This window comes from Oryx dammah, unplaced genomic scaffold (assembly GCF_014754425.2).
Source record: "Oryx dammah isolate SB20612 unplaced genomic scaffold, SCBI_Odam_1.1 HiC_scaffold_25, whole genome shotgun sequence".
In the NCBI taxonomy this organism is placed as follows: domain Eukaryota; kingdom Metazoa; phylum Chordata; class Mammalia; order Artiodactyla; family Bovidae; genus Oryx; species Oryx dammah.
In genome coordinates, this window is record NW_024070209.1 from 25,340,156 (window position 1) to 25,367,959 (window position 27,804).

The window sequence follows — 27,804 nt, forward strand, 5'->3', positions numbered from 1 at the left end:
TCAAATGCTTTTTTGCTTCTTTGTTCATATTAGTTCTACAGGAAACTTTGCTCTTCTCATAAACATCATTAACATCTATGGTTCTGCCACAGGTTGTAGGCTGTGGGCTGTTGTATTGCACAGGATGGAAATCAGGAAAGCAAGTGTGGGTCAAGGATGCCAAAGAGACCAGGCAGTTTCAGCCAGGGCCAGTTGCATAAAGCAAGGGTAGAAACACCTGAGGTACAGTATAGTTAAACGTGTCTGGCTAAATCAGGTTCATGGAGAGCAGTGGAACTGCAGGCTGAGAAGTGGGTCAGGCCAGACTGGGGAGTGTCTGAAATGGCCAAGTACAGGCTCTGAATTTATTGTCAAGAGAACAAGAGATAGATCCTTGAGTCACCAAGTCCTTGCCTCACACCCAAAGAGCTTGGAGAGAAGCCAGTTCCTAAGTAAGTGAAAGTCATGGACAAGAGGTTATTTTCAGATTCTACAGAAGTCATTAGAAAGGCAAGTCATCTACAGGCCGCTTTTTTGTAAACACTTAGAACCTGAGAGTCCACAACCATTTTGTTGAAACTGCACCTGAGAGCCTTCACAGACAGTCTTAATTGAAAGGAAAGCCCAATATGGTTAAGTCTTAGCTTAAATAAATTCTTGACTAGAACCCTCAAGACTTAAAGATCTTTCAATCCATTAAAAAAAAAATTCAACTTATATAAATGTCTTAAATGCCAAGACAAGAATGGGGAAGACCAGAAGACAGCAGACTCTGTAGGGGAAAGAGATGGCCTCTTATCTTTTTTTCCAAAATTAATCAATATTCCAAGAAAAAATGACTGGCAAAATCTGGGCCATTAGGCCCATGGGGCCTAATGCTTAGCATGTAGAGAGATAAAGCCCTATGACTAAAGTGTAACACTTCAGAGGCATCACTGACATGTATCGTAATATGACAGTAGAAGTACAGATGTAAGTTCTGTACAAATGTAATGATCTAAGCAAAATTTCGTCTTGGGGAGAAGGATAGGTAGGAGAAAAGTAGGGAAAGAAGAGAAAGAGGTACCGGATAAGTCAAAACACTGTGTTGTTTTTTCCCCTAAGACAGCAGGCTAGAGATGGGCCAATCAGCAGACACTTCCGGGAGGGAGAATAGCTCACCTCACAACATGATGTGAGCAGACACCGAAGACTAAGGCTACAGTGGAGAGCTAGAGATTTCCCAATGGTTTTGACTGGACTTTGCCAACTCATCCATTTTTTCACATATCTTCCCTTTAAAATGATTAAACATTTGATCTGTAATTGGCAAAAGGAGTTAAATGTTTGCTTTGGCCATGGTGGGGGTGGGGGGTGAGGGGTGCTTAGTGGGGGAGTGAGTGAGAAAACTTTAATTGATGGAGAAAAGAAAATACTCTGAAAAAGCTCTGAGATTTAATTAGCAAATGACCTCACCCAGTACAGCCATCTGTCGGAAGCTTCCTGGGCTGTCCGTCCCCCCACCCCTCTGACACATAATACTTTGTGTTATAGTGTGCTTTATGTTACTGAAAAAGCACTTGTGTATAAATGTTTCTTTTCAAATACAAATAATTCTGACATGGTTACAGATGTTTAGTTTCTAATTAGCAGAAACCATACACTAAAGAATCCCCCTGCTTTTGCTCCTGACCTTTTACAAATGATGATTTCCCAAAGGAATCTGGCATCCATACAGGAGAAAGAATGGAAAGTCGGAGAAGTGCCAGAATTTTCTGCTTTCTGATACTCTGTACTAGGGTACTTTCCAAAAGCACACAATCAGGTTAAAGAGTAAAACAAAACTGCCCCTCAAAAATGTAATGCAATTACAGAAAAAGAGAAGAAGCCTATTTTTAAAGTAATATTTAATTAAGCACCATTCATTCTAAAGCAATGACTAAATGCAATTTAAAACTCCTCTCTCATGGCAAATTGTTTAAATGGAAGGATAGATTCTACTACACACACTCACACACACACAACTATCAAGTTAAAAAAAAAATTTTCCAGGATACTGTTTTGTCAGTCTTTAAGGACAGAAAATTCTTGATTCCCATACTGTTGAAGCCTGGCTTGGAGAACTTTGAACATTACTTTGGTATTATGTGCTGCTGCTGCTGCTGCTAAGTTGCTTCAGTCGTGTCCAACTCTGTGCGACCCCATAGATGGCAGCCCATCAGGCTCCTCCATCCATGGGATTTTCCAGGCAAGAGTACTGGAATGGGGTGCCATTGCCTTCTCTGTGGTATCGTGTGAGATGAGTGCAATTGTGCAGTAGTTTGAACATTCTTTGGCATTGCCTTTCTTAGGGATTGGAGTGAAAACTGACCTTTTCCAGTCCTGTGGCCACTGAGTTTTTCAAATTTGCTGGCATATTGAGTGCAGCACTTTCACAGCATCATCTTTTAGGATTTGAAATAGCTCAACTGGAATTCCATCACCTCTACTAGCTTTGCTCATAGTGATACTTCCTAAGGCCCACTTGACTTTGCATTCCAGGATGTCTGGCTCTAGGTGAATGATCACACCATCGTGCTTATCTGGGTCATTAAGATCTTTTTTGTATAGTTCTGTGTATTCTTGCCACCTCGTCTTAATATTTTTTGCTTCTGTTAGGTCCATACCATTTCTGTTCTTTATTATGCCCATCTTTTCCTTGGTATCTCAAATTTTCTTGAAGAGATCTCTATTCTTTCCCATTCTATTGTTTCCCTCTATTTCTTTCCATTGATCACTGAGAAAGGCTTTTTTATGAAACAAGAAATTTCCAGATGTACGTGAACCTTCCAGAGTATGTGAACCAAGAACTTCCAGATGTTCAAGCTGGATTTAGAAGAGGCAGAGGAACCAGAGATCAAATTGCCAACATCTGTTGGATCAAAGAAAAAGCAAGAGAGTTCCAGAAAAACATCTACTTCTGCTTTATTGACTACGCCCATGCCTTTGACTGTGGATCACAACAAACTGTGGAACATTCTTAAAGAAATGGAAATACCAGATCACCTGACCTGCCTCCTGAGAAATCTGTTTGCAGGTCAAGAAGCAACAGTTAGAACCAGACAGGTAACAGTGGATGAGTTCCAAATTGGGAAAGGAGTACGTCAAGGCTGTATATTGTCACCTTGCTTATTTAACTTATATGCAAAGTATATCATGCAAAATCCTGGACTGGAAGAAGCACAAGCTGGGATCAAGATTGCCAGAAGAAATATCAATAACCTCAGATATGCAGATGACAACACTCTTATGGCAGAAAGTGAAGAGGAACTGAAGAGCCTGCTGATGAAAATGGAAGAGGAGAGTGAAAAAGCTGGCTTAAAACTCAACATTCTGAAAACTAAGATCATGGCATCTGGTCCCATCATCTCATGGCAAATAGATGGGGAAACAATGGAAACAGTGACAGGCTTAATTTTGGGGGGCTTGAAAATTACTGCAGATGGTGATTGCAGCCATGAAGTTAAAAGGCACTTGCTCCTTAGAAGGAAAGCTATGACCAATCTAGACAGCATATTAAAAAGCAGAGACATTACTTTGCTGACAAAGGTCCATCTAGTCAAATCTATGGTTTTTCCAGTAGTCATGTATGGGTGTGACAGCTGGACCATAAAGAGAGCTGAGCACTGAAGAATTGATGCTTTTGAACTGTGTTGTTGGAGAAGACTCTTAAGGGTCCCTTGGACTGCAAGGAGATCAAACCAGTCTATCCTAAAGGAAATCAGTCTTGAATATTCATTGGAAGGACTGATGCTGAAGCTGAAACTCCAATACTTTGGCCACCTGATGTGAAGAACTGACTCACTGGAAAAGACCCTGATGCTGGGCAAGATTGAGGGCAGGAGGAGAAGGGGATGACAGAGATTGAGATGGTTGGATGGCATCACCAACTTGATGGACATGAGTCTGAGTAAGCTCTGGGAGGTGGTGATGGACAGGGAAGCCTGGCGTGCTGCAGTCCATGAGGTCGCAGAGTCAGACATGACTGAGCAACTGAACTGAACTGAGGGACATGAAGCGGGTGTGATGAGATCCTGCTTTTCTTCGGGTATATGTGGCCTGGAGTGTGAGAGGATATAGTCTTTTCAGCTCTAAGTGGAATACATTTGAAGCTAAAAATCTATCTTTCCCATAGAATTTTCTAGTTTTGATTCAGCAAACGTGCCAAAATCAGGCAGAGATGATCTTCAGGAATACATCATCCTGTTTTGGACACTGGGGTTTGTGAGTTGGACAAGTTGTAGGAATCTCTCTAGATCTGTTGTGCAGATAGTAGTGGCAGTTATCTATCCCCAATGAGATGGTGTCTATGAGAACATTCCAAGAAGCAAGGTACTTTGAAAATACAGTTTCAGTAATGTGCCATGCCTCTGTTACAATGGGATCAGTATAGTCTGGGAACGGCAGGCCTCTCTGTGGTTCCAATGAGAGAATTAAGACTGTGGTGTGAATGCTGTTGTTGTTGTTCGGTCACTCAGTCGTGTCCAGCTCTTTGCGACCCCATGGACTGCAGCACACCAGGCTCCTCTGTCCTCCACCATCTCTCAGGGTTTGGTCAAATTCACCTCCGTTGAGTCAGTGATGCTATCTAACCATCTCATCCTTGGCCGCCTCCTTCTCCTTTTGCCTTCAATTTTTACTAGCATCAGGCTCTTTTCCAATGAATCAGCTCTTTGCATCAGGTAGCCAAAGTACTGGAGCTTCAGATTCAGCATCAGTCCTTCTAACGAATATTCACGGTTGATTTCAAAAAAGAAAAGAACAATAAATTGATGATATGATGGCAAGGAGGATTTTTTTTGCCTCCATTATAAAGTGATGAGGATGACTCTGGAGGCCTCCTGAAAAAGGTGAGACGGCTTCTATTCTTTTAAGTTTCAATTCTACTCTTTCAAGTCTCTGGACAACAAAACAAATGGATTTTGAATCTCGAAGGTCATATTGTCTATTATCATACAGTTTGGAAAGCATTTTCTCAGTACCCCAGCTGTGTTCTAGGCCTGAACACTAAATTGTTCACAGGATCTGTAGAACACACAGACACTGATGTCTTAAACCTCTAGCTCTCTCCCTTCAATAAACCCTGTCCATGTTCATTTTAATTGTACATGTATCAATTGCCTACTGTGTTCCTGACCCTGTGTAACATGAGAGATGACACATTCATAATAGTAACACCTGCACTCCACAATTGTACAACCCTTGGCAGCTTATAAATGCCTGCACATCCCTTATCTCTCTATACAGCATTCCTGTAGGATATGAGGGCATTATAAACCTCAGTTAATGGACAAAAAGTAAAATGCAGCTCAAAAGGCTCAGAGAACCCTCCATGATGCATAAGCAGCAGCTCCAAGACCAGAACTGCCATCCATGGCTCCGCGATGGAGCTTGTGGGCTATTTCAAGTTGTAGCTCACACCTGGGTATTGGAGGACCATAAAAATATCTCCCGGCTAATGAAAACATGGGCCTGAATTTACAAGTATGTGGAAAATCTCTAAGTTAGTGGGTTTTTTCCTTTTTAACATTTGTAGACTCATGAAAACCTTTCAGAATCTAATGTAAACTGTGGATTCTCTCACCAGAACAGTAGATTTACGTGCATACACATACAATTTCCCACCAGTTTTAGGAGTTTCATGGCTCATGCTCAAAATCCTTGGGGCAGAGTTTCCCAGATCTAGGTCAAGAATCTGCAGTTGCTTCTTTGCACACAGTGTGACTGTGCCTGGCAGGTAAGCACTCTGCTTTAGAGATGTGGGGATGGAGAACAGGATGCTGTTGCAGGGAACCATCAGCTCAGGGGGAGCCAGCCGGACAGCCTCACGATACCCAGTCAGCAGTGCCCATGGGGACATCCAAGGGTGTGAAGCAGCACACAAAAGAGCACTAGAGGGAGAGTTCAAGTCGTTTCCTGGAGGAGATGAAGGATCTTCAAGAGAGGGTGATACACACCTTTGGGCTCTAGGAACCCTGGCGGGCCCTGGAAATTTTAGAATACACGATTCTGAGCAGGGAAAAATCATTCTGACATCATCCAGTTTCACAGTGTGGTGGCTAAGCTTTTTTTCAGGAGTTTCTCTCTTATATTTAGCCTCTGAGTCTATTCCTTTGGAACATTTCACTGGTAAGTGGCTGGACATCACTCATAGCTGTCAGGCATGGAGACATCCACTGAGTGCCCAGCAAAAGCATATACTGAGTTATTAGGAATGAGGGAACCAGAAAGAATCACTGCCCAGGTCATGGGGAGTGTAGAATCTAGTAGGAAATTCAGGCCAATCAGCCAGTGCCTTCTGGGATCATGAGAAGTAAACACAGGCTGCTGTAGAGGAACTGAAGTGGGACACCCAGAAAGGAGGGTGGGTGGTCTGGGTCATGAGGGTCCCGCTGTGACTAAGTGGGGTCAGAGAGAAGGAAGATTTGGGTTTGACAAGAAAGTGGTGCCCTCCCTATGCCTTTCTGCCCATGAACCCAAACTGCCCCCTAGGGCCCGCAGTCAAAAGGAAGGGAACAGAGGTTTATTAAATGATTACTGTGTGCCAGAGTTGGCTATGCACTTCAGAAACACCACTTTATAGTAAATCTTCATTATAAGGCCAGCATCATCAGCCCTATTTGAAGATGAGAAAAGTAAGGTTTCCCAACATACTAAAGTCATAAAACTAGCAAGGGGCAGATCCTGCATTTTAATTAGGGTTTGTCCACCTGCAAAATTTAGTCAAAGACTTTGAACAGTGCAGCTGCCTCAAAATCCTCAGAGCCTTGAAAACACCAAATGTTTCCAAAGTAACGGGTTCAACCTAATCACATTGAGGTATGAATGATTTATGGAACCAACCAGTTCCTAATTGTTAGAATGTGGAGCAGAACAATAAAGATGATGATGATAGTAACTAACATTTACTAAGCATCTATGGAGGGCCAGACCTTTCGTTAAAAGCTCTGCGTGTATGACATCATTTAATCCTTACAAGGCAGAATGGCTGAGAGAACATTGGTCGGCAGTGTGAGGGAGGTAATTTTGAATGTAAGGGACTCTCTCCTGCTGATGAAAATAATCATCCACTTTCTCGAGATGCCCCTACTTGACCAAGGTGTCAGCATCTTAGGGACTAAACCGAGTTTGAAGAAGCTACGTCTGACCTCTCCTCAAATCCCTCACTAGGTTTATTCAAGAATGCATGCCATTATGGTCTGTTTCTCCTACAGCATGGCCAGATGCTCTTAGGGGATGGTCATCTGGTCGCTCAGCTGGTAAACAATCTGCCTGCAATGCAGGAGACCCCAGTTCAATTCCTGGGTCGGGAAGATCCACTGGAGAAGGGATAGACTACCCATTCCGTATTCTTGGGCTTCCCCTGCTGGTAAAGAATCTGCCTGTGATGCAGGAGACCCTGGTTCAAACCCTGGGTTGGGAAGATCCCTTGGAGAAGGGAACTGCTACCCACTCCAGTATTCGGGCCTGGAGAATCCCATAGACTGTACAGTACATGGGGTTGCAAAGAGATGGACACGACCGAGTGACTTTCACTTCCACTTTTTTCATCTATAGATAATCTTCAAAGCTGAGATGACCCCACCTCACAAGGTATCTCTGAAGACTGCATAGGAAGAAGTAGGCTGAGGCCACAGGTTATACTACATATACAAAAATAAAAAACTTTCTATGCACATTTTGTCAATCCAAATATTGTTTCATCTTTAGTGCCTGTGCACGCCGCAGGTTACACTCACTGGAATAAACCTGGGTTTGATCCCTGGGTCGGGAAGATCCCCTGGAGAAGAAAATGGCAATCCACTCCAGTATTCTTGCCTGGAGAATCCCATGGACGGAGAAGCCTAGTAGGTTACAGTCCACGGGGTCGCAAAGAGTCGGACACGACTGAGCGACTTCACCTTCGTACTTGGGGAACTCTTCTGTATCCTCTGGACTCTGCTCAGGCGTAACTTCCGTTCAATCCTTTGCTCTCCCGAACTCTGTCACCAGGGCTTCCCAAGTAGCTCAGAGGTAAAGAATTCACCTGCCAGTGCAGGAGCTGTAAGAGACACGGAGGCAATCCCTGGGTCGGGAAGATCCCCTGGAGGAGGAAAGGGCAACCCACTCCAGTATTCTTGCTGGATAATCCCACGGACAGAGAAGCCTGGAGGGCTATAGTCAGTGGGGTCACCAACAGTAGGATATGACTGAGCGACTGAGCATTCATGCACACACCGTCACTTCCATGGCATGCTTACAGGTGTCAGGGCAAGAGGCACATCCTGCTTATATTCCTCTCTCAGGTGTCATGTTGGCTAGACCAAAATGATGTTTTAAAAAAATTGTTTTCAATTGAAGTATAGTTTATAATGTTGTATTAGTTTCTAGAATACAGTAAAGTGATCTAGTTTTATAAATATATATATAACATATATATATTCTTTTTCATATTCTTTTCCATTATGATTTATTACAGGATATTGAATATAGTTCCCTGTGCTAGACAACAGGACCTTATGGTTTATTTTATGTTTAGTAGTTTTGTATCTGCTAATCTCAAACTCCTAATTTATCCCTCCCCGACCTCCTATCCCCTTCAGTAACTGTAAGTTTCTTTTCTATTACACCAAAATTATCTTGAGAGCAGAAATAGGATCTTTATAGTTTCTGAGTGATATAGCAAATAAGACAGGAGTTAAGAACCTGTTCTAGAATCCAGAAAACCTGGTTAGGTCCAAGTTCTGCCTAGTGGGTAACCTTATATAGGGCAGTGAACCTCCTAAGTTTTTACCATCTATAAAATGAGAAAGGGTAACTATCTCATAGGCTGTTGTGAAGCTTAAATGAGACAATGCATATAAAACACAATGGCTTATACTTAAAAGCTTGAGCCACACATATAAACTCTCCAGTGTTGTCTATCTCAACAACTGGCTGAAGATAGAGCCTTATGATACCCAACAGGCTTCAGGGCTCATAAAGGCTTGTCCGTCTCCCTCCCCACCAGAGGAGCTGGAAACAAGAGAAGACTGAGTTTCTTTGGGGTCAACTGACTTGTTTATGTGGGGTCCGCTGCCTTTATTCCCCAGGTCCAGGGCCCAAATTCTACTTTCTGTCAATTCTAATGATGTTTCTAATGCCATTTCACCAAAGATTTATTTTTCCTTTTATTGTGTGTGGTTCCTAGTTTCAGTCTTGCCTTCGGAAACATGTACACGTGTGGGTACGTGTGTATGCATAAAAGAGAGAAACCACTAAAAAAAATAAGGTTATACCACCGAATCTGAAAAAAACAGTTCAGCATGTCCTGTCAGTATGAAATATGTTTTTGTTACAAGTGCTATTCCTGAAGTCCTTTTTGCACTTTCTCAGGTGAGTTCAATTCGGCCACAGTTGCCAGTCTCTACTTGTCCTTCTCCTCTACTGATTTTTAGTTCATCAAAGGGCCTACCAGCACCTGAACCACTCGTTCCTTTTCCTGCAACTCAAACACTAGCACTTAGAAGTTGCATTTACTGTAATCTTGCCCTCTGCACAGCTCAAGGATTTCTTTATTCAAATGTATTTCTTGGAAGGGTAATGGGTTCAGGACTTTTGAAGTCTGATTTTAAAAATAATTCTTGGTTTGGGTAGTAAGGGAGAAATAAGAGCAGCAGACAGTAGCTAAGCTAAAAATTGCACATTTCTAGCTTTCATGGACAAGCATATATATATATATATATATAATTTCTGCACGTAGAATGTTTAGTTCAAATAGCTACCAGGCAGCTCAAAGCAGCTCAACTGCTCTTTACAAATTAACTCAAATCAACATGTTAAGATCTTTACAAAAATTTACATAAAGAAATGCTGAAAATAATCAATCAGCCAAAACAGAACATCTGAGTGGTACAGTGTGTACTTCTGGGACATCCCAACCAGAGTCTAAGCTGTAGAAAGAGCATCCTTTTAAGGTCATCTCCACTCTTCCTCAAAATTACCAAGGCTTTCCTCAGGTCAACGAGCTATAGGCTGTTAATTCCAAAGGGCTGAAAATGGCAACTGCCAGGAGTTGGGAATCGGCTTCCAACACTCTGACACCCTTCGCTTGTCCCTGTAAGAACTGGGCACCACACTTGTCCACATATGTGGTGAGGACACGGTGACGGATGCAGTGGCAATGGCTAGCTGCATTCATATCACTCCTTTTAGTGTTAGGGAATAAAGCAAGGGAATCTGCCAACAGGGGAAGGCATTCAGTGCGGTGCTCAGTTTAAAGAGATCTTTGAATAATACTCTTTAATTATTTAGAATTACAAACATGTTCTAAATAAATGAAAGGATGCTTTCTGAATACTAATCCCTGGTTGCTTCCTGATATCCAAACATAGAGTATGAAAATTGTATTTCATCTGAAATTTCATTTTATGCTTTCATTATTTTTTGCCAACAACAAATACAATTTGAAACTTAATTTTTCAGATTCCAACCAAATTGTCTAGACAGCTGGAAAGGAGGTTTTTTCCGCCCCCCCCCACTCCTCTGGAGCACTGAAATGCAGTTATAACTTAACAATGATTTATTCCTGACTATGAAAAACATGCTAAAGACTTTCTGGCAACATAAACACAGACTTTGGAGGTCCTAGAGATTAAAAGGGAATCATTACTTTCAGTTATTACCCAGAGTAAAATGGAGTATTATAAAGTAAAAAAAAAAAAAAAAAAAAACCTAACATAAACGGTATAAAACTTTCCTACATAATGAAAATAACTACTAGACTTAGTTTGAATTTTTGGCACCATCTTCCTCCCGGTCCATCTGTGGGTTTTCCTCTCTGACTCTGGATCAACAAGCTGCATTCTGGTCTACTGGCCTCCGCAAGGACAGCTGGAAAAGTGTTCTGGATCTGCCCCCGGGGCTCTCCAGCTGGGATAAGCTGTGTGCAGGGCAGGAGCTGATGGCTGCAGCTTGTGCAGACTAAGGGAAAGAGCTGTGCATTCCTCTCAGTAGCAAAAGCCCTCCCGATGTTTCTGCCCAGCTCCACTAAAGACGAGACACGAACACATTCAGGCAGTCACTGAGTCTTTAACGGGGTTGAGGTGACTCCCTGGCCTCTCCGCATGTCTTCACCTTTCCTTGCAGGTAGTGGTGGGTTGGAGAAAAATAGTCCTGAACTGATCAGAGGTCGAGTTCTCTCAGTGACTTCACACAGTTGAAACACAACCCATTAACCTTTAGGGCATGTGGTTCCATATTCAGTGAGTGGTCTTCAGTTCACTAATCCAGGACAGGATAGTCAGTTTAAGAAACTACACAAAGATACAGAGAAAACTTACTCTCTTCTTAAGATTAAATATATATATATACACACATATATATATGTATCTTTTTCACTCAGTCATGTCCAACTCTTTGTGACCCCATGGACTATAGCCCGCCAGGCTCCTCTGTGCACCGGACCCTCCACGCAAGAATACTGGGATGGGTTGCCATTTTCTCCTCCAGGGGATCTTCCTGACCCTGGCATCAAACCCACGCCTCCTGAGACTCCTGCACTGCAGGCAGATTCTTGACCACTGAGCTACCAGGGAAGCCCTCAAAGCACCCTAAAGTGAGCCCAGTATTCAGTGGACAAATCATAGGTGCTGAGTACATCTTTCTCAAACCAATGGAACTTGACTTTTCAGGTGACTCTTCCTGAGAAGATATTAAAATCTTGTGAGTTAACGTGAGTAGTTAACACAGCCTGATAATTTTAAAATAAACACTTATAAATGTGAACAATTTTATGAACTTCCTTTTTGACAAGAATCTGTTACATTTCTCAGAGATTCCAATATCCATGCTAAAACCCAAGGAAGAGAAAGGGAAAGGAAAGTGGGAACGTTTGGAGTGTCTGCCAGGTATCAGGCCATGTGCAAGGCACCTTCAAATATTTTATCTCACTTTTAGGACTCACATAAACCCTTTGAAATGAGAATATAATACTATATATACATGTCGGGTTTTGCTCTAGATGAACCAGTAGAAACCTGTACAGAATGATGAGTTACCAAATAAAATGTATCCATAAGCAAATAAAGTGCACTGTGCCAATTTCTGCTGTGGTTAATGGATGTGCAATCCTGTATAAGCAATTTATCCCATTAACCCCAATGGTCTGAACTCATTTTTGCAGATCCCGTACACAATGCACTGGTGGCCTAAATGCGTTTCCTACTGCTTCAACTAGTGTTTAACAAAACAAAACCTAAGGGTGTATAACTCACTTATCTTTAAGGAAGGCAAATTAGTCACCAGGAAATAGCTGTCCAGGAAATTGTAGTCTGCACAGGCAGCAGCCAAAGGTTTCTAGAGAACCCTGTATTAGACTGGGACAGGCTCCCCAAGGGCTGTGGGAATGTCCTCTGCTGTCCTCTATCAATATTAGCCAAGTTGGGTCAAATCATCTACAGTCTTTTGAAGTAGAGCATTTATTTAGAAACAAGCTCAAAATGTCCAAGAATAAAAATCTTTAACATTTTTAAAGACAAGAGACACAGGTCAGCACACTGGCAGGATCTTCATGAGCTTAGGAAAAAATAATACACATAATCATCAGCTTCAAGTAACTATTTTGGTGGAGTGAAACCTACTGTTCAGCAGAAACTTCCTTTTTTTTTTAAGCAGAAACTCTTACACACGGCCCTTTGGTGCCTCATTAGCCAGACTACTTTTAAAACATTCTCAAATTAAAATATTAGTATCTAAATGTGGCTGTAGGCCAGTTACATAATGTCCTTTCACATCCTCATCTGTAAAAGGAGATTAGAGTAAGTGATCTTGAAGGTCCCCTTCAATAATAACAAAATCCTATAATTCAAAGGACATTTAAACATTCCAGGCAGATAGCTATCTTTTTTATTTCAGAATATCTTTATGACCTCTCTTGACTTGCTCCATTGCTTAATCTCATAACAATATTGATGCTGATAATAGAAGTTTTATGTCTAATACAAACCACACTCAATCTTTCTGTAGTTGGGAGCCAATTTTCTCTAGTTTGAGCATCTGCGGAGTTGGAGAACAAATGACCAGTGTTTTCTATACCCAGGAAAACCCTTCATTAGCTATATTGGAATCCTGTCATTAAGTCACCCCTTACTCTTCCCTTCCGTGGGCTAAACCAACTCCAATTCCTTTAATCATGTAGAACCTCTTCTCCAGAATCTAGTTAATTACGTTGCCTCAATGGAGAGCTGAATGAATCTTCCTAGTACTATCAACCAGAACAGTGATTTGCGCTCCTGCTAGATGAGAGAAATTTGAGCATTTCTTTTAATCTGATTATTCTCCAGAGATTGCAATTTGGTTTTGCTGAAGCTAATTAATACCCCTGAATGACCCTCCTCAGGTTTCACAGCATCACTTTAAGCTAAAATCAGAAAGAGTGAATTTTTTTAAAACCACGAAGTACATGGAAAGTTTTGAAAAGTTCCAAGAAATTGTACTTTTTTGACCTGAAAAAATAGCACAAACGAGCAAAGAATATTGAGATGTTAGTAAGAGGTCTGCCCCTGGAAAGATTCTTATCTCAAAAGAAGACAGAAATTAGGTAAACTGAGTCACACATCAGCCTCCCTACAGCGGTCAAACAGACCACTGCCGGCCCTATCTTTAAACGCTTTCAGGGAAAGTTTTACACCCCTCCTTTGGTTGCCCCAGTGCCCACATTCATTTCACAGTCAAAAAGTACTTCCTTAAGGATAATTATACTCTTTTCTTGTTGCAACTTAATTTTGTTTTTCTGGTTCCACATGCCAGGGAAACAAACGAATTTATACCTAAAAGAATAACCTTTTGACTTGTGCCCAAAATATAGCCTGAATGAGAAGAAATCAAAGCAACCAACAACAAAAAAAAGGGTCAAACTTTGAACCAAGACTTTAGCAAAGAAGATATATGGATAGCAAAGAAACACATGTAAAGGTGCTCAATGTCTAGAATTAAGAAGACCAAGCACGCAAAGTGTTGAGCAGCATATGGAACCAGTGGAACTCATCCTCTGCTGGTGGAAATGTAAAGTGGGACAATCACTTTGGAAAATAATTTGGCAGTTTCTTAAATGGTTAAATGTACACCATTTTCCACAACCCACTCATTCCACTTCTGGATGTCTACTCTAAAAAAACCAAAAGCATATGTCCATATAAAAACTTGCATATGAATATTTCTGGCAACTTTATTTGTAACAGTCAAAACTAGACACAGCAAAAATGTCCCTCAACAGGTATGTAAGTAAATCATGGTATAGCTGTACAATGGGGTACTATTCTGTGATAGAAAGGAACAAACTACTTATATGTGTAATGACATGGGTTAATCTCAAAATTATTATGCTGAGTGAAAAAGACAAATAAAATACATAATATATGACTCCACTTATATAAATTCTAGAAAATGCAAATTAATCTACAGTGATATAGAACAGCTGTTGCCAGGTGAGGCGGGCTGGGATTGTTGGAGAAGGCTACAGAGGGACACAAGGAAACTTCTGTGAGTGCTAGATATGATTACCATCTTGACACTGGGAATGATGTTATGGATGAATAAACTTACCAAATTGTACACTTTCAACATGTGCAGTTTATCGTATACCTCAATAATGCTATTTTTTTTTTAAAGAATAACATTTCACATACATTAGAAAAGTTAAGTTACACACCCTATCTTGTTCTCCCATCTCAGCTACCAGTCACATCTCCAAAACATCCCAAATCTTCTCTTTTTCATATTAAACAAGCCCAGATATTTACTTTGAACTTTTATGACCAGAATGGCCCATTCCTTGTGTTCTCTTAAAGAATCAAATCAATACTTAAATCCTAACAATAAACTGAGTTAAGCATTAGAAACTTTTTTCAGGACCAGTATTCCAAGTTCTCCATGTGCTCTTCTAGGGCAGGCTCAGAGACAGTAAGTGATTTGACCAAGCTCACAAAAGAAGCGAACGGACAGGCCAGGATTCAAAGTCAGGTTTGTCTGACTCCAGAGACCAGGGTAGTTAAAAAAACCAGCATGCTCCAACTATGAAGCATTTTTACCACCATAGGATGGAACAATAATAACAAATACTAAAAGAAATACAATTTTATAATAACTCTTACATATACTTGACAGTCCACACCATTCTGCCAAGCAATGGCAGAATGGGCCAGCTTTAATAAGTACCGCATTTAGCATTAGAATTTTTCATGGGGTTAAGGTCAAACAGATTTATCCTCCATCTTGAGTAGATTGAACCTGATTTCTAGTATCTTTTTTTGTGCATGTGCTTATTTTGATAATTTGTTTATTCCATAGTGAAAAGGTTAATTTTCAGCTCATCCCTATTTGTATCATGCTGAATTCTGAACAAACAGAAACCAAATTAGTATACTATTATTTAACATAGTCCAGTGAATGCACAATGGAAACTGCTGTGCAAAATTTGAAGATGAAACAAAATAGATTATTAACACACATACCCACATACTCTACCACTAATGAAAAAAATACTAGTGTTACAAGTATACAGTTTCAGTGGTGATGTTATCTTTGTTCAGAAGCAAGGAACATTACAATGTGGTTGAAGCCTTCCAGCATTTAATTAGCTTACTAATTATAAGGAGAGTCACATTACCTTTAAGTCTTTCCTTACGACTAAGGTTGTGACTAAGGCTTAATACATTAATTTCATGGTAATTGTATTTTAAGATGGGGACCATGTTAATAAAGAACTCTGGTCACATCCTCCAATATGTCCATGTGACACAACTTGATATACTGACTAGGAGAAAAATCACTGCTAATATCCACTGCTACTTTTAGTGGCTAAAAGATATTTTTATATTGCATTCAAAGCATAAGTAACATTCAAGAGAATCTTTACAAATGGTAGACAAATGAATATAAAAAGAAATAAAATCATTAAGTGACGTTCTTTATTCCCATTTGAATTCAATTAATAAATTTAGCATCAATTCAGTATCACCTTACTCCCCAATTTCCCTCCTTGGCCATTAAAAAAAAAAGTGCAAACTATATGAATCACTCTTCAATTATGCCATGGACATAACCTTCAACCTAAGATTAAAAATACAGAGCTATGTGTGAAATTCAATACTGTTTAACTTGTGGGTGCCAAGATTTAATGCAAACAACATTTCAAAGGAAAATGAAACAATCTAGATCACTTCCGTTCATTTTCATGATTTTCTCGGTAGATTTCTATGGCTTAGGGGACAAATGCTAGTATTTGGATCCTCAGTAAATTGGTGAAATTTGGAATCATTTAGTTTATAATCTGTATCACCAGTTCGTACAAGGGACAGAAGAAAAGTTCTCCACTCCCTTCATACTTCCAAATATTTCATTTACTATTCAAATGATTAATCTGACAAAATCATTAGTCAAGAGAAAGTAAAGAATCTTATTTTTTAAAGTGGAGGTTTTTAAGATGCACTTTTTACAACATACTGCTTTATCTATCCATGTTACTCTGGTAAAATCTTTATATCCTGAAAGAAAACTTTTTCTTTTTTGAATTCAAATTTGTCTTATGTATGAGAATGTCAGGGCATGTTTTTGCTGGTTTCATGCAAAGTGAGCATTGATATTTTAAATTTACCTTAGTTTCTCCCTAAATTCCTATAGGTTCTCACTTTTTTTTCAGGAAAGTACTAAATTTAAATACAAAGAAATGTATTGGTGAAACCATGGTGAATGTTCACAACTACCTTCAAATGACTATAAGAATAAGCACTCTCTCTCACACACACAGGAAAAAAGCAGCACCTCTTAGTCAGAATTCTGAGTTCAGGACTTTCAGGCTTAACAAAAAAAGTTTCCTGATTTGCAATAGAGCTGTTTTCATACTTTCTTTTTCCACACTGAAATCACACTGCAGCTATATCACCAGGTAACATGTTTGCAATGTTAGAGAAGTTTCTTGGTTTAGCAAAAATAAAACTAAAAAATTTTTCAAAGGTAAGAGTCTAGTCCTCCGAAAGAATCACCATGACCAGTGAAGCTAAAAGAACTGGTTGAATCACTGGTCAAGAGTCAGTCTTACAGCAAAAATTAGTTGGGCCAACACAGCCTAACAGGAAAATATAAGGTCAGGCTTGAGTCTGATTTGGTGAAGAAACACATGCTTGGCCACTCAGGAGCTTTGCAGATTACATGAACTTAACACTACTTCTGGTCACTGTGCATTTCAATGCCACTGTTTGAGAATCTGAGCAATAGATGCTACTATTCTGGCCACCAAGAGACCGCATTCCCTTCTTTTGTTACATTTGTGGAAGGAGGGTGTCTAGAGTGGTTTAGAATCAATCATTTTCAAGATAGGGCTCTTCTCCAATTGCAGAGTTGCCAATATGTCCCCATGATGTCAGCAAAACAGTCTCTTCATCTTGTGTTCTTTAAGGTTCTCTGTGCTTTAGTCACACGGTTCTTAAACTATGATATTTCCATCTGTGTCCAAAGTACTGGAGCTCCCAGGAAGCAAGTATCGTTCATTCATTCACTCATTTATACTGTGGTAAAATATACACAGGGGCCTTCCTTGGTGGCTCAACAGTATGGAAACTGCCTGTCAATGCAGGAGACATGGGTTCAATCCCTGTGTCAGGAAGATCCTCTGGGAAAGGAAATGGCAACCCACTCCAGTATGCTAGCCTGGGAAATCCCATGGACAGAGGAGCCTGGTGGGCTACAATACATGGGGTCACAAAGAGTTGGATACAACCGAGTGATTAAACAACAACAAAAGCAACAAAAATCTACATAACATACAACTTACACATTCTTCTTCTTTTCTTTCTTTAAGTTAAGAAATAGATTTATTTAGAGAGATACACATTCCACAGACAGAATGTGGTCCATCTCAAAAGGTGAAAACAGACTTGGGAGAAACAAATCCCACAGAGTGTGGACCATCTCAGGAGGCAAGAGACCCCCAAATATGGGCTGGTTCAAAACTTACACATCCGTTCAGTGGCATTAAGCACATTCACCAAGCAATGTTAGAGCATTTTAGACTCTGGCTTCAGTATCTAGATATCCAGGCATTCGCTAGTTAATATTCATGGCTTCGCAGAGACAGACATTCTATTTCCAGGTAACCTCTTGAATAAGTATACAAAATCAGAGTTCATTCAACACACTAGGATTTGTATGCTTGAGGTGAGGAAAGAACCACCCAAACCAAGCATTCGTCCATTTCCTTCCAGGTGGAAGACAGAAACTCCGATATTCTCTTCCTTGCCATTAAACCTTTCAGAATATAAGGAACTCACTATTCCCTGACCTTTGAGATTTTTACAAACATCAGCCTGCAGTTCAGAATACAGACAAGAAACTGTCCAAGGAAAACATGTCTCCAAATGAACAGGATATAAACAAAGCTCTAAGTAGGTAATTAATGGCAGGGACTCCCCTTACTTTGCTTCTTTGATAACAATCTGGTATCTTATCAGCAGGTCTTTTATCTGGAAGGATTCACTGTGTTCTGCTGCCTGGAATTATTCTGGGAGGGGACAGAGATGAGCTTTCATCTTGGAATGGAAATGGAACCACAACTAGAAGGGGTGAGGAAGAGTCAAAGCTGTAAAAAGACCTCCAAGTCTTTCCCTGCCAGCAAGGAGACATAAATAGAAAACAGGATGCCCTGTTTCAGGAAATGCACAGCAGCGAGTTCTGATGGGGAAGAAGCCACTGTGGTCCCCACCCAGGCAAAGTGCAATCTGTTTTCGCCCCAGGTTCTACACCCTATGGCCACCACTGGCCTTATCCCAGCTCTAACAGTGCACCCAACCGATGTCTCTTCCTGTCAAAATCAAAGAAACTTGAATATTATAATTCATTCTATGGTTTAAATGACCAATAATACCATAAAGTGTTATATCTCACTATAAGATGTCCATTTTAGAAGGGATTAGAGCTTCTCCAATGGCTCAGCAGGTAAAGAATCCGCCTGCCATGCAGGAAACGTGGGTTTGATCTCTGGATCAGGAAGATTCCCTGGAAAAGGAAATGGCAACCTACTCCAGTATTCTTGCCTGAAAAATCCCATGGACAGCAGAGCCTGGGAGGCTACAGTCCATGGGGTCACAAAGAGTCGGAAATGACTGAGTAACTGAGCACAAAACCCATATATTTAATGAATAAAAGACTACCTGTAAAACTTCAAGATTCGGCTCTAAAGGGAAGAGGTGTCTGAGGAAACTGGGTGGGTAAAAGGCACTGCTCTCAAATCATTCCATAAAGGTTTCAACTACACTGGGGGTGAAGCTGGTCTGGGTGAATAAAGAGGGTTAAAATCTGGCTCTCTGTGTGAGTACGGGTGTACATATTAATTAGGAGCAGAACATGTTCCCTAACCCCTCCAAACACGGCCACTCCACTCAGACCTCATAACATGCTGTGGATTGGTTGTGGAAGGACTCGGGGAAAAACAGGGCTTTGAATTCCCCCTCCTACATAGAACCTGGGAATATTTATCCAAGGTCGAGCCAGGGTGGCTGGCCAACTCCAAAACCCACAGCCTGGGGCTGATGAACCAGAGCACAGACTGCCCAGTGAGACCAGTGCCCTTCTGTTAGGCAGTGGCGCAATCCTGTGAAGCCCCCTCGGTTCAGATCCTGGGCCCTCAGGACAGTCCCCAGCGGTGCAGACCAGGGGGAGGGCATTAGGAGACTGCTCTGCTGGCCAGTGCTCCACGGGGAATTCTAGCAGGACACGACATTCTAAAGCTGCTACTTTAGGGACGTGCTCAGCCATGCAACAGAAAGCAAATCCCTCTCTAGTCTTTTCAAGTTTTTCCTAAGTCCGGTTTTCATTCTGGCTATGAATTAAATTCTGATGTCTTAAATCATGCAGAAAAAAAAAGGGGGTGGGGGGTAAGAAGTGACTGAATTTATTAATTATATGGCACTGAAGCCCAGCTAGACAACATTTAAGTTTCTCTTCACAAGACTTCTGTAGGTTACCATTAGTAACAGAAGAATTCTACTTTTCCTTTTATCCAAGCTGAAAAGAAGCTGAGCCTTAAACTCTGGCTTCACAGGAAAAAGAGATTCTTCTGGGGGAAAAAAAATGAATAATCAGTCAAGCAAAAAACAAACTAGCACTACTCACCCATCACGCAAAAGGATAGCTTAAGAGACTCACTTGGTTCAGCGTTTGAAAATATTTTCTACACACTGCTTTGTAAATTATTTTCTCGTTGGTGTGACACATCCTTTAGTAACAATCCAGCTTTTCCTTGGCTACCTAGATATATTTCCATAGTTTCTATCAAAACAGATGGCTTTTTCCTGTGTGATTGCAATTATCAAAAAGGAGCAGGCTTATTGAGACAGCATCACCCTTCATACAAATAGACATGTTGCTAATGCTCTGGACACTGCATAGGCCAAACAGAAAATCTCATTCACGTGGGTCTGACTAATTTTGATTTTGCGATTATTCAGACTGAGGCTGAGCTGAAGTTTACCTCTGGGACTGAGAGTTTCATTGAAAATTGGGAGAAATGTGGCCATCTCTTGGGGACTGGTGGCCAGGACATAAATCTCCCAAACCAGGAATTTTCCCTGATGCAAAACAAAACAGGACACAAGTCGCCGGGCACGTCTCACACATCCCACTCTCAGTGTGCCCTTTAGCAGGTTTGGCAAGTAACCTTCGGTTGGTGAAGAAAGGAAGTGGTACTTTACACATGAAAAATACAAAACTGATGAATAAAGGGGGATTTCAATTGGACTCAGAGGCTTCACGGTGTGGCATGTCAACTAATACGTTAACCAGATGCTACTGTTGCCTACCCATTAGAAAGCAGTTCCCTAAATTTACTACATACCATTTGGAGTAATGAAACTTTCATTTTATAATATTCAGTAATTTGAACACTTCACTGATTCAAACTTGCCTTTTAAGGCTCCTTTTCAAGTGTAGGATTACAACATAAGAAAACATTGGCAATGTTTAAAAATTTCAACATATATTGATATCTTTATGATACTATTTTCTAAGAGAGTAAAAGGAGGATGATCTAGTAAGGTTCTGTGTATGAAAGTACATTGTAAACTTCAACTTCTTTATATAAACGCTTGTTAATATTTTTTTTCTTATTCTTTCAACAACCCTGAAGATTTTTTAAATTATGTTAAGTTTTAAAAGTAAAAACTTAGGTAAAGTCAGATGGAAAATATATGTTCTAATTATTTTAAAAGTATGCCTAAGTAGCGGCCCATACATAATCTCATGAAGATTTTATGCTTCTTAGCCTCAAGACACATTTTTCCTTTGCTAAGACCCTTATAACTGTGCAATGACCCTTAATTCCCTATTATAAGGACAATTTCTTTTGTAAGAAATTCTCAGTGTTTCTCAAGAATCTCAGAAATTCAACTGAGTCAGTTTTATTCAGCAACCTGTCACAATCACTTGGGCTTAACAAGCTTTTCCTCCCTTTCTACTGATTTCAGACTAGAAGAAGAGAACACTGCTAGAGCAATGCCCAAGGAGCTCAGAGGAGAGAGATCTCTCAAGAAAGCAAAGTAAGTCCAATTGTTTGTTATTTAATGGCAAGTTAATTTTGGCATGTTGAGAACTAGCTTGTCACACCCCACAGATGGAGCATTGTAAACAGAGGAGCAAAAGAGTGAATTGTAGTATTAAGTGCCAGCGTAGTTAAGGGAGCGGCAAAGAGCATAGGTTCTGGAGCCATATTGCTTAGTTCAAATAAATACTAGCCTTAGCACTTCAGAGCAGTATGACCTAGAGCAGCGGTCTCCAACGTTTTTGGTACCAGGGACCAGTTTCGTGGAAGACCATTTTTCCATGGACTGGGGCGGGGGTGGGGTGGTGGTTTGGGGTGGTGGTTTCAGGATGATTCAAGCACAGTCGGGCTTGCACTCTTATGAGAATCTAATGCTGCCACTGATCTGACAGTAGGCGGAGCTCAGGCGGTAACATGAGCAATGGAGAGTGGCTGTAAACCCAGATGAAGCTTCACTGGCTCACCTGCCGCTCACCTCCTGCAGTCCGGTTTTTAATAGGCCATGGAACATACTCGTTTGTGGCCTGGGGGTTGGGCACCCTGACCTAGGGCACATTTCTAAACTTCCCACTGCCCAACTTACCCTCTCTATAGGATGTAGGATGGGAATAATGTTAGGGACCTCAGAGTGCTGTCATGATGATTAAATGAGTTGGTATGCATTCAGTGTTTAGCTCATAGTAAACATCTGCTAATTATTATCATGTATCACTAATTATATGCAAAAATTAGAGCACAGATGACAGGGACAAAGAAGCAACACAGCACAAAGGACATCTCATTTTACCAAAACTCTTATCTTTCTGATGCTCCCTTTACCATGCCAGACACATAGTCGATGCTTACAGCTGAGTAAACAAATAAATAGATCAATCTCTGACTCCTTAATGAATCAGTTTTTGACTGTGAACACATTCTGCTCACTCCTTTGGGCCTTAACTTTTTCATTTCCAAAGAAAGTTACCAACAGCTGCCACTTGCTACCTCAAACTGATGACCATCAGTGTAAGGAAAAAGCAGACCATTTCAAACTTACTGGTGGGATATCAAAAGTCAACGGCTTTTAGAACCAAGTTTCCTTTGTTATTGAGTTCATATGAACACAGTCAATAATACTGGAAGGATACTCCATAATATCCTGAGTTCTGTTTCCTTTCAAAGAAGTCTTCTGACTCCAGCTAGCCAGAGGGAATGTGTGGACACTGTGCTAGGCCCTAAGAGATGGCTGTTCAAACCTCAGTGTGCAGAGGAACTCCCTGGGGGAAACTGCTGACTTTTCAATATCTATGGACATACAGAAGGAGCTGTCCAACAGAAAGTTGAGTCTATGATTTCATACACATTCTAGATCTAGGACTGACTCATCTACATATGTGAGTTGCCAGCCGGAGAAGTACCATACAGGTAAAGTGAATAAAGACAAGAGTGGAGAACAGGATAAAGAGGTGCACCAGCATTTGGGAGGCAGTGTGAGGAAGGGGCCCTAAAAGAGGAGGAAGAAACAGAGGCCAAAGAAGGCCACTGAGGCAGAGCGTCTTGAAAAGCCAGTGCACAAGAGTGTCAAATACCAGAGAAAGATCCAGAAAGATAAAGACTGAAAAGCATCCAGTGGCTTTTGTAACGAAGAGGTCACTCCTATTTTACCTTTGTCAGTGAAGCTTCAGTGAAGTTGTGGAAGAAGCATCAGGGCTGCAGTGATTTAAGGAATGAATAAGAGGGGGAGGAAACGGAGACTGTAAACACAGACAACCTTTTCCAAGAGCCTGGCTGTAAAACAAAAGAAAGAACTACGGTGGTAGGTAAAGTGGGTGTCTCCATGGAGAGAGTCCATGCCTGATGGACTATTCCATTTTCTCTTGTAAAGAAGAGCTGATGAAAGTAGGGGGCTTGGGTTTGGGCAACGACACAAAGGAGGCCTTCAGCAAATACGTGCAATGGCTGGACAACCAGGAGATGAAGAGCACTTACGAAAGAAAGTGAAAGACAAGAATAAATGGTGAAGAAGCGAGCCCTTGTTGCTGTGTCAAGGAGGGTCAAGATGAGAAGTCAGGACTCTCAATGCTCAAGGTGAGTGAGGAATGTAAGACACAAGGGGAAAGTCAAAGGATGTGAGGGTGAATGTATCTGGTGCAGCTGATGTGACTACTGCAACTTGATTAAAACAAGAAAATTATAAATAGGCTGGTAAGGGTCAAGGTCCAGAGGAGAGGGAGGGGAAAACACTGCTCTAATCAGAGAAAGATAATCAAAACACGGCATATCGTTCATTCTCCTTGTGCTCATTTTAAGCCTACTGTAATTCCTCTTTACCTTCATACTCTATTCCCTAATTCGGACTTTTCTGCCTAAGGATAAAAACATACAGTTTTGATCCTAAAATGTTCCCTACCATATAGGAGAAGATGACTTCCAATTAGTTGGCATTTGGGGCTTGGTCCTCTCAAATCTTCAATTCAGCATTAAAAATGCCTGCTGAGCACCTTGGCTATAATTTTTGAGACAATAATTAAGACTCAGGAAATAAAGGTTCCTTAAGGGAAAATGTGATTAAAATGTTTTACAATTTAAATATTACTATATTTGTATTAATTTACCCATTACTATTCATTATTTCCAGGAGACCTGGAAATGGAACACCTAGAGAAAATACTATTCATAATTAAAGTTGCCAAAGATTCACTGTGGATGGTTTCTCCTGTTAAGTAGCAAACCATTTATTTTGTGAATTTCCTGGGTCACCCATGATTCAAGCAAAGCGAAGCTCGTTATGATAAATTCCAAGTTATGAAACACAAAACTCTGTCACAATCTTCCCCTTGTTGGATCTCACTGTCTACAGAATGGACAGCATGACTTTCTTCTCCTCTCATAAGAGCTACTAACCTGCCTGGGAGATTTCTAAAACTCCCTCCGATGGCACACTGAATGCCTATGTTCTTTTCCTGTTGTGCTACTAGGGAAAGCCTCCTGAATTGCTCCAACCCACTGGTGCTCCCCTCTTGCTTATAGGTCCTCAATCCTTAGTGCACCTGCCACATAGTTAAGTGTTTCATAGGCTTCCCAGCTGGCCCAGTGGTAAAGAATCTGCCTGCCAATGCAGGAGACTCAGGGGACAGGGGTTCCTGGATCAGGAAGATCCCCTGGAGAGGGGAATGGCTGCCCACTTCAGTATTCTTGCCTGGAGAGTTCCATGGACAGAGGTGCCTAGTGGGCGACAGTCCATGGGGTCACAAAGAGTCAGACATGACTGAGCACGCAAGCATGCACGTACTCACACATACACACACACGCAGTATGGCAGGTCAGGTTCATAAGCGTGGGTTTTATCTCACTAGCTAGATCTTAAGTTCTTGAAGAATGAAGACCTTTTTCCTTTTCTTTGCATCTTACCCAGGACCTCATGCTAGCTAGGTATACAATGGATGTTTAACAACTACCTGGTTAATCTATTAACTGATTGGGTTCTAAGTTTGAAAGTGAATGGCATCAATAGGCCATGGATTATCATCATTGTCAGAAATTTCACCTAAGAATGAGGCTGTTTGCAGATCAAATCACTTGTTCTAACATGACCTGAACTGGCCTGTTGAAGTAACAGATAATGCTGCAGAAAAGCTGGTCCTTACAAGTTTTGTTTTTCTAGCTTGCTTTGTTAATGCATTCCACAAGAGGTGAACTCCTCATTCCTTTTGCTCAAAAACATATTTAAAAAATGGTCTTAAAGAGATCTGGCACCAGAGAGAGAAGTTGGCCAGGCCCCTCTCTAGGAACTGAGAGATAAAAATCGGTGACAGATGACAAGTATCTTTTTATGCCAGAACTCTCCGCAAAAGGGCCGCACAATTCAGAAAATATGATTTCATTCCACACACTGAACCTCAGTTACCCCTGAGTGGAATCTGGAAATTCAGAAGGCCATGAGCAAAAAAAAAAAAAAAAAAAAAAAACCACCACCAAAAGCCCTCCAAATCAAGCACTAGTTAGGCGGGGCCATGGTCAAAAGGAGACCAAGTAGATAGCTGCCCAAACTAGGATTTCACCAGCAACAGGATACCACCTTCCAACTCTGCTTTTAGGTCCTCCCTTATAGAAGGCTCCACATTCCATTACCTAGATTCACTGCTTTAATTCAAAACGTATGTCTGTGTAATACAACATACAGTCTCAAGGAAGGTAACGACTGGGGTCACTTACATGTCTGTGTGAAAGGAGAGAGTGCGCACAAGTTTGGCTTACAGGCAAAGGGGAGCATGAGCCCTCAAGAAAGCCCTGAGTGGACGGACATCTGCCCCTGGACAGTCCTGCTCAAAGCCTGGCCTGGAGTCACATCACTGAAACCAGAATCAGGGTTTCTACACATTAATGGGATGGCAGGTGCCTTTTTTCACCAGACCATTGTTAACAGATCAGGATGGTACAGGGAAAACTCCTAACCTTTAATCCCGTCCTCTAAGGTTCATGGAATTTAGCAGTAAGAATACACAGATCTGTACAAAAAAGATCTTCACGACCCAGATAATCACGATGGTGTGATCACTCACCTAGAGCCAGACATCCTGGAATGTGAAGTCAAGTGGGCCTTAGGAAGCATCACTACGAACAAAGCTAGTGAAGGTGATGGAATTCCAGCTGGGCTATTTCAAATCCTGAAAGATGATGCTGTGAAAGTGCTGCACTCAATATGCCAGCAAATTTGGAAAACTCAGCAGTGGCCACAGGACTGGAAAAGGTCAGTTTTCATTCCAATCCCAAAGAAAGGCAATGCCAAAGAATGCTCAAACTACTGCACAATTGCACTCATCTCACACACTAGTAAAGTAATGCTCAAAATTCTCCAAGCCAGGCTTCAGCAATATGTGAACTATGAACTTCCAGATGTTCAAGCTGGTTTTAGAAAAGGCAGAGGAATCAGAAATCAAATTGCCAACATCTGCTGGATCATCGAAAAAGCAAGAGAGTTCCAGAAAAACATCTATTTCTACTTTATTGACTATGCCAAAGCCTTTGACTGTGTGGATCACAATAAACTCTGGAAAATTCTGAAAGAGATGGGAATACTAGAGCACCTGACCTGCCTCTTGAGAAACCTATATGCAGGTCAGGAAGCAACAATTAGAACTGGACATGGAACAACAGACTGGTTCCAAATCGGGAAAGGAGTACATCAAGGCTGTATATTGTCACCCTGCTTATTTAACTTATATGCAGAGTACATCATGAGAAACACTGGGCTGGAAGAAGCACAAGCTGGAATCAAGATTGCTAGGAGAAATATCAATAACCTCAGATATGCAGATGACACCACCCTTATGGCAGAAAGTGAAGAGGAACTAAAAAGCCTCTTGATGAAAGTGAAAGAGGACAGTAAAAAAGTTGACTTAAAGCTCAACATTCAGAAAACTAAGATCATGATGATATCTGGTCCCATCACTTCATGGGAAATAGATGGGGAAATAGTGGAAACAGTGTCAGACTTTGTTTTTTGGGGCTCCAAAATCACTGCAGATGGTGATTGCAGCCATGAAATTAAAAGATGCTTACCCCTTGGAAGGAAAGTTATGAACAACCTAGATGGCATATTAAAAAGCAGAGACATTACTTTGCCAAGAAAGGTCCATCTAGTCAAGGCTATGGTTTTTCCAGTGGTCATGTATGGATGTGAGAGTTGGACTGTGAAGAAAGCTGAGCGCCGAAGAATCGATGCTTTTGAACTGTGGTGTTGGAGAAGACTCTTGAGAGTTCCTTGGACTGCAAGGAGATCCAACCAGTCCATTCTAAAGGAGATCAACCCGGGGATTTCTTTGGAAGGAATGATGCTAAAGCTGAAACTCCAGTACTTTGGCCACCTCATGCGAAGAGTTGACTCACTGGAGAAGACTGTGATGCTGGGAGGGATTGAGGGCAGGAGGAGAAGGGGACAACAGAGGATGAGATGGCTGGATGGCATCACTGACTCGATGGACATGAGTTTGTGTGAACTCCGGGAGTTGGTGATGGACAGGGAGGCCTGGCGTGTTGCAATTCACAGGGTCGCAAAGAGTTGGACACGACTGATCAAATGAACTGAACTGAACTGAAGGGAGGGGTGGAGTCCCGAACCTCTAGGCTGGCCAGCAGGAGGAAATGCTATAGTAACAGAACCCGAAAGCCCTTACTGTCAATATTTTTAGTAGTAATGGGCTCGGATCTCCAACTTCCTTATTCTCTTTACAGCCATCTCAATCTGAAGAAGATTATTCAGGAAATTTGAACAATAAAGA

The 27,804-nt window shown here is 41.2% G+C and overlaps 1 protein-coding gene across 2 annotated transcripts in view; it reads right to left on the reverse strand.

Annotated features, from left to right (window-relative positions):
* THADA (THADA armadillo repeat containing) overlaps window positions 1-27,804 on the reverse strand; it is a 328,900-nt gene that overhangs the window by 149,886 nt on the left and 151,210 nt on the right. The window lies entirely within an intron of this gene.